Source organism: Pan paniscus, chromosome 10 (genome assembly GCF_029289425.2).
Source record: "Pan paniscus chromosome 10, NHGRI_mPanPan1-v2.0_pri, whole genome shotgun sequence".
Classification (NCBI taxonomy): Eukaryota; Metazoa; Chordata; class Mammalia; order Primates; family Hominidae; genus Pan; species Pan paniscus.
The window spans coordinates 98,967,846-98,980,199 of record NC_073259.2 but is presented as its reverse complement, the minus strand read 5'-3'; the positions used below and the strand labels follow the sequence as shown (position 1 = coordinate 98,980,199).

The 12,354-nt window shown below is 36.8% G+C and overlaps 1 protein-coding gene and 1 pseudogene across 4 annotated transcripts in view; one reads left to right on the top strand and one right to left on the bottom strand.

Annotated features, from left to right (window-relative positions):
- CCER1 (coiled-coil glutamate rich protein 1) overlaps positions 1-12,354 on the top strand; it is a 51,185-nt gene that overhangs the window by 8,338 nt on the left and 30,493 nt on the right. For 2 of the 4 annotated variants that reach the window (XM_055095978.1, XM_055095976.2), the window contains exon 3: positions 5,907-5,945. The gene's annotated coding sequence lies outside the window, so the exon portion shown is untranslated. Of the gene's footprint in view, positions 1-5,906; positions 5,946-6,735; positions 7,677-9,349; positions 9,394-12,354 lie in introns of those variants that run through there. The other 2 variants (XM_055095979.1, XM_055095975.2) reach the window with 2 other exon arrangements.
- Positions 1-12,354, bottom strand: part of LOC100971724 (putative uncharacterized protein encoded by LINC00615) — a 29,902-nt pseudogene that overhangs the window by 942 nt on the left and 16,606 nt on the right.

The following is a 12,354-nucleotide window of genomic DNA, read 5'->3' as shown; positions in this document are numbered from 1 at the left end:
TGGCTTTAAATAAAAAGCTTGTAGACTTTGTATGTTGAAAGGTCATCAGCTCAAATCTTTTATTCCTCCCTTCTTTTTATACAGAAAATATATTAATGTTTTCTATATGAAGATCACATGCAGAACTGTTTTTTACAATTTAAAATACATGGTCGTATTTCCCTCAATAAGAAGTTCTAGTTTTAATTTAAAAAAAAAAAATTGTCCTGCCCAGTTGCAATGGCTTATGCCTGTAATCTCAGCACTTTGGGATTGTATGAGCCCAGGAGTTTGAGACCAGCAGGGGCAACATGGAGAAACCCCATCCCTATCAAAAAAAGTAATGTTTGTTATCTGAGGCATTGTAACCCATGGCTGTGGTCTCAGCTACTCGGAAGGCTGAGGTGGAAGGATGGCTTGAGCCCAGGAGATGGTGGAGGTTGCAGTGAGCAGAGATGAAGCCACTGCACTCCAGCCTGGGTGACAGAGCAAGATGCTTACCTTGAAAAAAAAAAAAGGAAGGCTTTTGTTTTTGACCACAGATTCCACCAACTGGTCCTAGTTTTGCACTATAGGAAAATAAACAAAGGTATTATATTTCAAACACAAAAAGGACTTGGCTGTATTTGGACTATCTTTTGGAGAAGCTCCCCTACTTATTTACACCATTGTTCATGTTACATAGGTTTTGACTTACCTTCTTTCTAGGCTGCTTGTTTCATTCTAAATCTTTTTCTTTTTCTTTTTTGGATGTTGCTTTTAGAATGGTTATTCTCAACTTAAGACACTAATCACATACTATCCATGCACTCTTCTCATGAGCTGCACACTGTATTTCTATCTAGCTATTAACCTTGTGCTGCCTAAATTCAATACTGTGATTTCAATAAATAAATACAATGCAATATTTAGTGAAGCATAGACAGTACCAAGAGTTGTAATAAAATTTTAATGATTACTGCATGTTCTCTTACTTTTTGATTTCTTTCAAATTCTATTGGTGATATTTTATTATACCAGGAAGGTTATTTTGTGTAAACTTTTAACACCTAAGACTAGAAATCCACATTTCTCTTTAAAAATTTAGATTTGACATTAACTGGCATTTTTAGCTGTTATTTAAGCTATTAATATTGGCATCTCCTGATGGTTTCAGAGGGCATTTGAAATTTGTATAATGATTGATAGTTCTGTTATCATGCATTATTTGTGTATCCTCTCCTATGAATATATTTAGATTTTTAGCATGTCACTTTTAGTCCTAGTAATTTAAGACTCTTAACTGGTGTTAATTTACCATTTATCACAAAAATTTCTATTAGACTACACATTTCATATGACATTTATCATTAAATAGTACCACCAAAAGCAGAATTTTAATGCTGCCATATATAATTACAGTTCTTATTTTTTATTAATTTTTATTGATTGCAGAATTTCCTTGAACTGGGAGATTATAATATAGGATGGCAAGCTGAGGTCAAGACTAAGTGGCTGTATATGTTCCCCTGGCAACCTCCAGTGGATTTTTCCAAAATCAATGTTCATCTTTTTTTTAAAAAGAATAATGAGTATTTAATGTTTTCCCCTAGTCTTAAAAAAATTTTGTGAATTCTACATTATTTCCTGAACAAATATTTAAATACAAAACAAATTTAATAAAATAGCTTACTTTTCTCTCCTTCACTGTCTACATTGCCTTCTTATGTAGAACTTATGCTCTACAACTATTAATATATAGTTGCCACCTAGTGGCAAAGGCAAAACATTTAAATGTAAGCTAATGATAGATGAGCTGTTGTACTATATTCACAGATGCATTTTTTAGAACACATAATACATTAATACAAATGCAAAAAGAGTACTGTAATGGTATTGTGACAAAGCACCGTATTAAGATAGATATTTAAATTATTTATTTGAATATGCTGCTATACGGCTTGGTGTTTAAAAGTTAGTATCTTTTTGAACTACAAGACTAAGCCATAAACATAAATTACCTAAGTGTGTGAAGGAAAGGGGGAAAACATTGGCCCACAAGAATCCTTGTATGTCTGTGGATTATTATTTTGATAAAGTTATAATAATTTTATTCCATGAATCATATTTTATCTAAAGGTGTTTCTACAATACTTCTGTCTATTCAAATTCCTTTTGACAGTAACACCACTAATTAACATTCACAATCTGCACTGACAGTGTATTTGTTTTCCTTTAAATAGTGACAATAAACAAGACAATTATCAAATTTGAAATTGCTAAACTAAATAATGCTTAACACTTTAATCTCAAGCAATAAAAATGAGAGTATGTATCCATTGGCCTGGTGGTGAAAGCAGGACTTGTGATAGTCAATCACCTCCTGGGACTCAAACACGGTGTAATCTGTTAATGATCATGGCCACAAATTAGAGTACATCTTGTTAGGGAAAGAAACAAACTTGCTTGTTTGTTGGTCTGGCACCCAGAAGATAATTAATATTTTTATTGCTGCCTGATTCCCAGCTCTTTCCAGCTGCTATCTAGGTCTAGTGGGAGCACAAATCAATGCTACGAGTGGGCTCTGCCTTAGCCTGAGAGATAGTTTCTGCCTTTACAACTGCCTTAGTGATGCATTCATCAGTTCTTCCACAGCGCTTCTAGAAAGAGGTGCTCTGTACTTCTTGCTTTGTACTTCCTTAACACTTCACTTTATTGATACTTCCATTATCCTTTCTAAATTATCGTTAATTACCTGTGCTTCTCTTTTGTCTAAAAAAGGTTATAGGTCAAGGAATTGATCATCTTTCTACTTCCAGTGCACAATCTTGCACATAAGAAGCCCTTAATACATAATTTCAATATTTGAAAAAAGAATAAAATAAAAATAAATCTATGAAATGATCTATGATTCTTAGGTAGTTCCAACAGAGAAGCATAATTACTTATCCATGTGTGTACTAAAACCTACTTCATTAGGAGAGCAGAAGAAAGAGTAAGTAGAGACTCAGCCACATCTCTTGTACTCTAAACTGTGTGGTATAATAGCCCTGTCCTCATGCATAGATTTGCACAGGAACTGAACACAAAATTTTTTAATGTAACAAGAAGCTCTTAGTTCCAACTTGCTGGGCCACAGAATCACCATGAGTATAAACCATCTTAAAAATGCTCATGGCAATGTTCCTGTTTCTAAAAGGCACATGAAAATACATTTTTAGATTATTATAATTTTACAATTTGGAGTACCTGGTGAAGCTTAACGTAGCCAACACTTATTTTATTCTGTTTCACTTTGCTGAGTGTTTACCTTGTGTAGGACCTGTGCTAAGAACATATGCTTAGTTTAGCAGTGAGAAAGCCAATGCTAAGAGCTCTTGACCAAGTTACCCAGGATCCCACAGATAATAGGTGAAAGAGGTTGGAAACCACATAGTCTGTTTCCTTATATCATTAAGTCCACTCTGAAATGGATGGGAGTGTGATGAAATCTTAGATTCAGCTCAGATTATTCAAGGACATAACTTTGAGTCAATAGCCGAAGCTAAACTTTTGCAGTCATACCGCATATTGTAATGCTGTCCTGGAAAAAGTGCTGAGTCTCAGTAATTGATGTCCAAAAGTTCTGTGATAAATTATTTATGTGATGAGACATTTTAAAGAGAGTAAAGAAGCAGAGTGCAAAACTGTGCTAGAATATTCACATCATTAAAACGGTTCCCTGGCCCCTTTTCCCTTTCTTCTAAGGTGAAAGTATAAAGTTCACTCTGATTGCAGAATTCTTAATTCTCTAAATTAGGAATCAGCCTTTACTAATGGAAGTAGGTAGAAATGGAAAACTGCTAGCTACTGGCAGGAGAAGAGCCCAAGAGCTGCTATGTGGCAGTCACAATTAGGAAAAAAATAAAATACAGTATAAAAGCAAAGTAATAGCACTATCTGGAGGTCTGTTGAAAGAAAATGGATATAATGAAGAATGAAAGTTAAAGATTGAAAAGATTTGCCATGAAAGTATCAAATTTCAGGGCAGGCAAAAATCTAAATAGACAATATGGATTAGATTTAGTAAGAAATAAGAACTCGTCTAAGAACACTATTATAGGTAAGATATTATAACTCCTATTTCACTAAAAGTACCATCAGATTCAGCCAGAAGTAAAGGAAAAGACAGAGAGTTTAAATGTTGGTGTACCTTAAAACATATTCACCTTGCAAAGTGAAGATAATTAGTGCTTCTTGAATTTAGCGTAGCTAAGGAATGTTACAGATGGATTGCCAAATAATTTAAATGATTTTAATAAGCAGGGATAAAATATCAAGTTTACTTATCCAGGTATATAAATTCATCTTAGTTCATCAAAGAATCTTTTCTATTCCATGATCAAATATACTACTGATTTCTAAAATTTTATATCTATATATAGAGAGATATACACACAATATGTATATATATACACAAAATAAATAATTACATACATATAATTTCATATGACATAACAGTTTCCTTTGGTGTACCACTAGCTCTTGATTATCTATCAAGATGATTATGGCAGGGATAATCTCAAAAGGGATAGAATAATTCATATTTACCTTTACCTTACAAAGATTAACTATGCCTTCTACAGTAGACTCATTTTTTTTGTGAGAGGGTTATAGATTCTATAAGCATATACTTAAAGCAGGGGACAGGCCTAATTTGAGGGGCTATTTATTCATTCATTTACCCATTGTGTCGCATGTTCCTTCTAAATGCCAGGCATTCTTCTAAATGCTATTGATACATCTAGGAGTTATATTCAAATTGTTTAACCACTGGTTCTACGGGCACCAAGTAATCAGAACAGACACTGCTCAAATAGCACCTCAGGAATAATTGTATATAAAAATACTCACTGTTACCAAGAGGTTTTCCACTTAATGGGGAAGACTGAGTTAACAGGCAGTCACTAGACAGTTTGACAACTGTTCTAATAATTGTAAACACAGCATACATAAAACTTTTTCAAATAATCCCTTAAGTTTTTCCCTATTAGACTCTTGCCTACTTTATAATCTTGATGCATTAAAATTTATGATCCAAAAGTATCTAATTAACCAAAAATTATCTTCAGAGCATGTGATTTAATTTAAAATTATACTTTGACTTTTTAGAAAGTTGATTTTGAAATTAGTAGCTTGTTTTTATAAAACAAAACATAAATTTTTCATGGCTGCTAAAGTATCCATTTCAACTTAAAGATATGTTGCATTCTTTCAAGTTCCCATATCTGCAACATAGCATGTAAAGATTATAACGTGGATCATATTTTATGTTAAATGTGCTTACAGAAAATGCAGTGATTCTCTAAGACATTTATCAAAAACATCAGAAATTCAAGTACAGTAAAATAACCCATTTTTACTTGAATGAACCAACTAAATTATTTCCCACTTTACTTGCTCTCATTTGGAGATCTTGTTATAAATTCTCAGAAACAAATAAATGAGTTTAAGGAGAAACATCTTTGTTAATTTCTGAGGCTTAATTGAGATAGAAATTCTTTTACATGTAAGAATCTTAACAATTGTACTAATTACAACTATTATTTTTAATTGTAAAAATTGTCAAAAATATAAGTTTTATACTCATAATCAAATGGACATCTATTTTGTAAAAAATTCTATATTCAAAAATCTCTCTGGATATGGAGAAAGTCATTAAAATCAAGCCCTAATGAATAAACAAAAGCTACATGCAGTTCTGTGTTAGAAATAACAATAAAATTGTGCACAAGCACACTTTCTAGGTCTACAAGGTAGTCTATTTTTCCTAGGTGGCCCACCGCATTTGCTGAAATATGACAGAGTTTTGCATATTTTTTTTTCCTTAAATACATACGCCATTAGATATTACGCAGCATATGTGGTGCATTGCAGATGTTACATTAACTCTTGTTAATTTCCCCTAGGTGGCGATCTTTTCAAAGAAGCTGTACAGGCACTTCCATGTAAGAAAATTGAGTTAATATAAATGTATATATACCCCACTCTAGCTGTTAATAATACTACCTTCATCTACACAGAAGGGAAATACAATTTTTTGGTGGGGACACAATATAAATTTAAAGTCTCTTCTCAAAAACCTTATAAAACTGGATATATAGATATTATCTACTTTAAGAACTTAAATGTCTGTTGGAGAAAAGATATTTCAAAAACGTTAGTTCTGGGATATTGGTTAATTATGGATGTAGCATGATAAATCATACTAAAATTTTAGTTTCTGGACTCATTGCTTACAGCTTTTTTTCCTAAAACTCCAACATTGTTGTTTAATGAAATAACAATGGGTTTCATCCACCTCTTTAGAGTTATAATTGTTATTGCTGTTTTTCATGCTGTTCATAGCTGCTCTTTTGTGACAGCTCCTTTAGGTGGGATACCCCACTGGTGAATGAAACAGGTGACTAGGAAAGGTTAAGCCCGCTTACATCTTAGCCCATTCCGTAATATATTGAAAGACAGGAGGAGACATTAAAATAGAAAAACAGACTACTTAGATGTAGATAAATGATATGGAGCAGAAAATATTCTAAAATTCAGAAGAAAAAGACCTTTCTTCCTATTCAGGGAGTCTCCTTACTTCTATATTTATATAGAACATATAAACCTTCTGAGACACTCACCTATACACACTTGACATTTGTATATATAAACTTAGCCTTCCTCTGCTTTGGAACATCACCTCTTGCTTTTGCTTCATTTGTTATTTTAAATTTTCCCTTTCTCCACCCTAAGGCTTTTAACTGTCAAGAGATGTGAGGCTGGCAGTGATGACGCATGACTGCAGCTTCCTTCTCCTAAATGCAGCCACAGAGCAATCAAAGATTCCCATAAGCCTTCAAAAAAAAAAGGTATAGAATTAAAATAACGATATTTGCTATTTGCAAAGAAACTTTATATTAATTATGTACTTTGACATTTGCAACAGCCCTGAGCAGTCAAAAAGCAGGAATCATCATCATCCCCATTTTACAGATAAACCAGAGAAGAATTAAGGTCTTTCATTAGAGTTAAAAAGTTGGCCACTGGAAACCCAAGACTCAAAGAATTTTCTGATTCCTTTGTAAGTTCACTAATGTTTTGGCTGTAACCAGCTCTTCACAATGAGACTCATACTATGTCTCCACTGCCTTCCCATGGCTTCATCCTGCTCACAAATAACATGAGTTTACTCCTGTATTCACTATGAGGAGTGGTTTCAAATTTGAAGTGAAGTCTCTAAATAGCCCCTGGGAAAGGATTTATTGAAGCAACTTATAAGAACCTCTCAACTCTATGTTTGGTACCCTGAGCAGAGGCCATGGGCAATAGAATTAAGCACTGGAGTTCAGTGTACTTACTAAAATTTTGGCCAGAGTTCCATTTGGATCTTTGACAGACTAACTTCCTGTATCTTGCAAACTTACCCTTGGCCACTTTTCAAAATGTTAAGTTCATCAGCTCCATTATCTCAATGTATGAATCCATCCTCTCATAAAGTCTTGTTGATGTTCCTTTTTCCCAACTCTTCACCATTGCCTGCCTTCTCTACTCTTTCCACTGTGACCTTTGGAAACCTCCAATCAGAACCAGCTGCAAAATTTGTGGAGCCCAGCGCAAAATGTCGACGCAAGCCTCTTTGTACAAAAAGTAGGCAAAAAAAAAAAAAAAATTCACTTTCCTCCTGTGATTTATCTCTAAACCAGTTATGTGGCATTTTTGTTCTTTTGTTTTGTTATTTAATCTCATGCTCTTTGGGGCATGGAAATACATGCGAGGCAAGTGCAAACCCTCACAGGTACCTGGGTCCTGCCCACAACTCAAACTGTGGGGCTCATACACCTGATCTTGTCCCTTCCCAGACCCATGCTTAGGCCTCCACTATGGGTAGCAGTGGTCATTGCGCAGGTGAGGGGGAGCAGATAGCTGTGATTCTGTCCTGAGAAGGTGAGGAGGCGGGAAAGCAGTGGAAAGGCAGTACCACAGGTGAGCCAAGATTCCAAGTTCTGGCACATCCACTAATATTCCATCAGATTCCATTTACAGAACACAAATTCCAAGATAATTTTGTTAAGAATTTCAAGATATGTCCACAGAGCATTAAGCCCCAAAAGCAGGGTCCCTTTTATAGAGTGAGGCTCTATTTGAGGGCACTGAGAGCAGTCAAGAAATTGTGCCTGCCCCTTCCACAATAAATGGCTTTCCCCACATTCTCAACCATTTTACAGATCAGATCTCTGTCTTACTGAAATCTGGTGCTCCTCAGAGGTATTTGGTTCCTAGGAATCTGCCGGAGCATGCATTGCTTCTTCTCTCATGCTCATGGGAACTGGAGGAAAGGGAAGCAGGAAGAATTTTCAACTTCACAATGCTTACTCACTTATAAAGCATTACTCTTTCTACCTAATGTCAATGAGGTGCATATCCTGACTGTGGTTCCACTACACTCTACGACTTTTCATCAGTCAGCCTCCTGTATTCTATTCCCCCTTTCACTGATTATTTCTTTGCCTCTAGAGTACAATCTTCTTCTCACCCTCAAACCTTGTCATCCTCCAGCTATGTTGAAAATCCATGCAACAATCTCTGTCATGGGCCTTTGACCGCAGCCCCATTGCTCTTCAACTCCACTTTAATAACTTAATTTTGAGGTTATATCTTGCACCTTGACATAGCCAAGAGGCACTAGAACTAGGAAATCTTACATTTTAACCTCCTGTTCTTTGACAATTTTCCCCTGTTGTGTTCTCTAACCCTTTACTGTCCTAAAGACTGACACAACTTTTTAGGGGAGAGAAAAAGATTATTTGGATGCAATAGAGATAGGATTTTATTTTCTCTCAAGGATTTTAAATCATCACATATCAAATGCCCAATGTCATATGTTTTGTATCTTTGTAGTAGATTTCATGTACGTTTGATAGTATTATCACATTTCCAACAAATTTATATGCATACTACTGACACACAAACATGCACACACACTTTGATTCTGGAAATTTAAGGTGAAGGAGCACAGGCTTTCTTTCCACTCTCCATCCTGCTAACTCTCCAGATAAGTTCATTACAAATTTTCTTTGAAATTGAAATTGTTAAGAGTCTCAGACCCTCCAGAACTCATTTTTATTTCACTCTGCCAAATTTTTCTGGCTTCACTGTAATCAGTAATGTATACATTTCACAATCTTACTCGAATTGCTTTCTTAAAAATATATTGTCTCTTGTCTTTCAAAATATCTTATCTCTTCTCTTCCATTGAACTGGCCCAGGAAACCATAAACTCGAAGTCAATAATAATGACAAAAAATAGTACCAAACATTGCATCTTTCATGTGCTTTATCTTGGTTTTATCTGATTTAATCTTCACAGTGATCTTATGAGGTGAATGCAGTTATCCCCAATTTACATATAAGGTAATTGTGCATTAACAAATTTCAATGACTTGTGTTATTTTTGAAGTTAGGATTTGTGACTCTCAAACTTTAGTATGTGAAAATACCATCTAAGAATTTAAAAGTGATCTAGAAGTGATCATGGCAGACAGGAGGAAGGACTAGATTATAGCTCAGGACAGAGCATCTTGTGGAAACTCACTTTATGAATTTTAGCTCCAGATCGACTGTGAGAACAAACCAGCAATCCCGAGAGGACCCACAGACCCTCTGAATGAAGCAGACTGCCCCTGCAGGACCTGTGAAACACCCCGAATATTGTGAAGGCCCCAGCTGCAGAACTGAGAAAGGGAGACCCTTCTCTCCCAAACACACACCCCCACTGGAGAAGCTGAAGGTCCATTTGCAGGACAAGTTTCTGACTTTACCTGCAGCTGAGTCAATTTAGACAGCTGAGTGAAATACAGGGGTAGAGGAAGCAGCAGAAAGGCCCTGGGAGCTTGCTGCATCCCCTAGCAGGCCATTCCTGCCTGGCACCGCAGGGATCCATAGGGAGGGTGACCAGAGGAGCAGGGGGTAAAACTCCACACAGAGAAAGAATTCTCTAGCTGAAATTTGTAACAATTTGAACAAGGTGAGAAGCCTTCTGGCCAGAACTTGGGGGAGGGCACATATCTGGTGTGCAGACTCCACAGGCATGGGAAGAACCAAGCCCTTTTCTTTCACAGCTGGGAGGCAGGTAGCCTCAGGCAAGTTTTCAAGCCCAACTTGCTCTCTGCCTGGAAACAGACTTGGGTCCGTTGTGCGGGGGCACGGTGGGAGTGAGACAGGCCCTTTGGTTTGTGTGGGAGCTGGGTAAGGCCTGCAACTGCTGGCTTTTCCCCACTTCCTGGAAAACCTGCATGACTCAGCAGAGGCTGCCATAATCCTTCTAGGTACACAACTTCAGTGACCTGGGAATCTCACCCCCTTCCCCAACAGCAGCTGCAGCAAGAGCCACCCAAGGAAAGTCTGAGCTCAGACACACCTAGCCCTGCCCCCACCTGATGGTCCTTCCCTATCCAACTTAGTAGCAGAAGAAAAAGAGCATATAATCTCAGGAGTTATAGGGCCCCGCCCACTGCTGGTACCTCTCCACACTACTACAGCTGATGCTTTCTGGAAAGCGCCACCCCCTGGCAGGAGGCCAACCAACACAAAAAAAGAGAATTCAACCACCAAAGCTAAGAACACTCAGAGTTCATTGCACCCCACCACCACCTCCACTGGAGCAGGCACTGGTATCCACAGCTGAGAGACCCATAGATGGTTCACATCACAGGACTCTGCAGACAGCCCCCAGTACCAGCCCAGAGCCAGGACTCTCTGGGTGGCTAGACCCAGAAAAGACACAACAATCACTGTAGTTTGGCTCACAGGAGGTCACATCCACAGGATAAAGGGGAGAGTACTACATCAAGGGAACACCCCATGAGACAAAAGAATCTGAACAACAGCCTCTGAACAACAGCCTTCAGCCCTAGACCTTCCCTCCAACAGAGCCTACCCAAATGAAAAGGAACCAGAAAACCAAGCCTGGTAATATGACAAAACAAAGCTTCTTGACACCCCCCAAAAATCACACTAGTTCACCAGCAATGGATCCAAACCAAGAAGAAATCCCTGATTTACCTGAAAAAGAATTCAGGAGGTTAGTTATTAAGCTCATCAGGGAAGGATGAGAGAAAGATAAAGCCCAACACAAGGAAATAAAAAAAAAATGATACAAGAAGTGAAGGGAGAGATATTCAAGGAAATAGATAGCTTAAAGAAAAAACAATTAAAAATACAGGAAACTTTGGACACACTCTTAGAAATGTGAAATGCTCTGGAAAGTCTCAGCAATAGAATTGAACAAGTAGAGGAAAGAAATTCAGAGCTCGAAGACGAAGTATTCAAATTAACCCAATCCAACAAAGACAAAGAAAAAATAAGGAGAAAATATGAACAAAGTCTCCAATAAGTCTTGGATTATGTTAAACAACCAAACTTAAGAATAATCAGTGTTCCTGAGGAAGAAGATAATTCTAAAAGCTTGGGAAACATATTCAGGGGAATAATCGAGGAAAACTTCCATGACCTTGCTAGAGGCCTAGACATCCAAATACAAGAAGCACAAAGAAGACCTGAAAAATTCATTGCAGAAAGATCTTTGCCTAGGCACATTGTCATCAGATTAAGAGCTTCATCTGATGTTATCAGCTTAAGAGCTGTCAGACGGAAGCACCAGGTAACCTATAAAGAAAAACCTATCAGATTAACAGCAGATTTCTCAGGAGAAACTCTACAAGCTAGAAGAGATTTGGGGCCCTATCTTCAGCCTCCAAACAATTAGCCAAGAATTTTGTAACCTGCAAAACTAAGCATCATATAAGAAAGAAATATGCAGTTGCTTTCAGACAAACAAATGCTGAGAGAATTCGCCATTACCAAGCCACCACTATGAGAACTGCCAAAAGGAGCTCTAAATCTTGAAACAAATCCTGGAAACACATCAAAACAGAACCTCTTTGAAGCATAAATCACACAGGACATATAAAACAAAAATAAATATTAAAAAGCAAAAACATAAAACAAAAATCCCAAAGTACACAGGCAACAAAAAGCACAATGAATGCAATGGTACCTCGTATTTCAATACTAATATTGAATGTAAATGATCTAAATGCTTCAGTTAAAAGATACAGAACTGCAGAATGGATAAGAACTCACCCACCAACTATCTGTTGCCTTCAGGAGACTCACCTAACACATAAGGACTCACATAAAGGGGAGGAAAAAGGCATTTCATGCAAATGGGTGCCAAAAATTAGCAGGGGTAGCTGTTCTTATATCAGACAAAACAAATTTTAAAGCAACAGCAATTAAAAGAGACAGAGGGGCATTATATAATGGTAAAAGCCCTTGTCCAGTAGAAAAATATCACAATCCTAAACATATGCA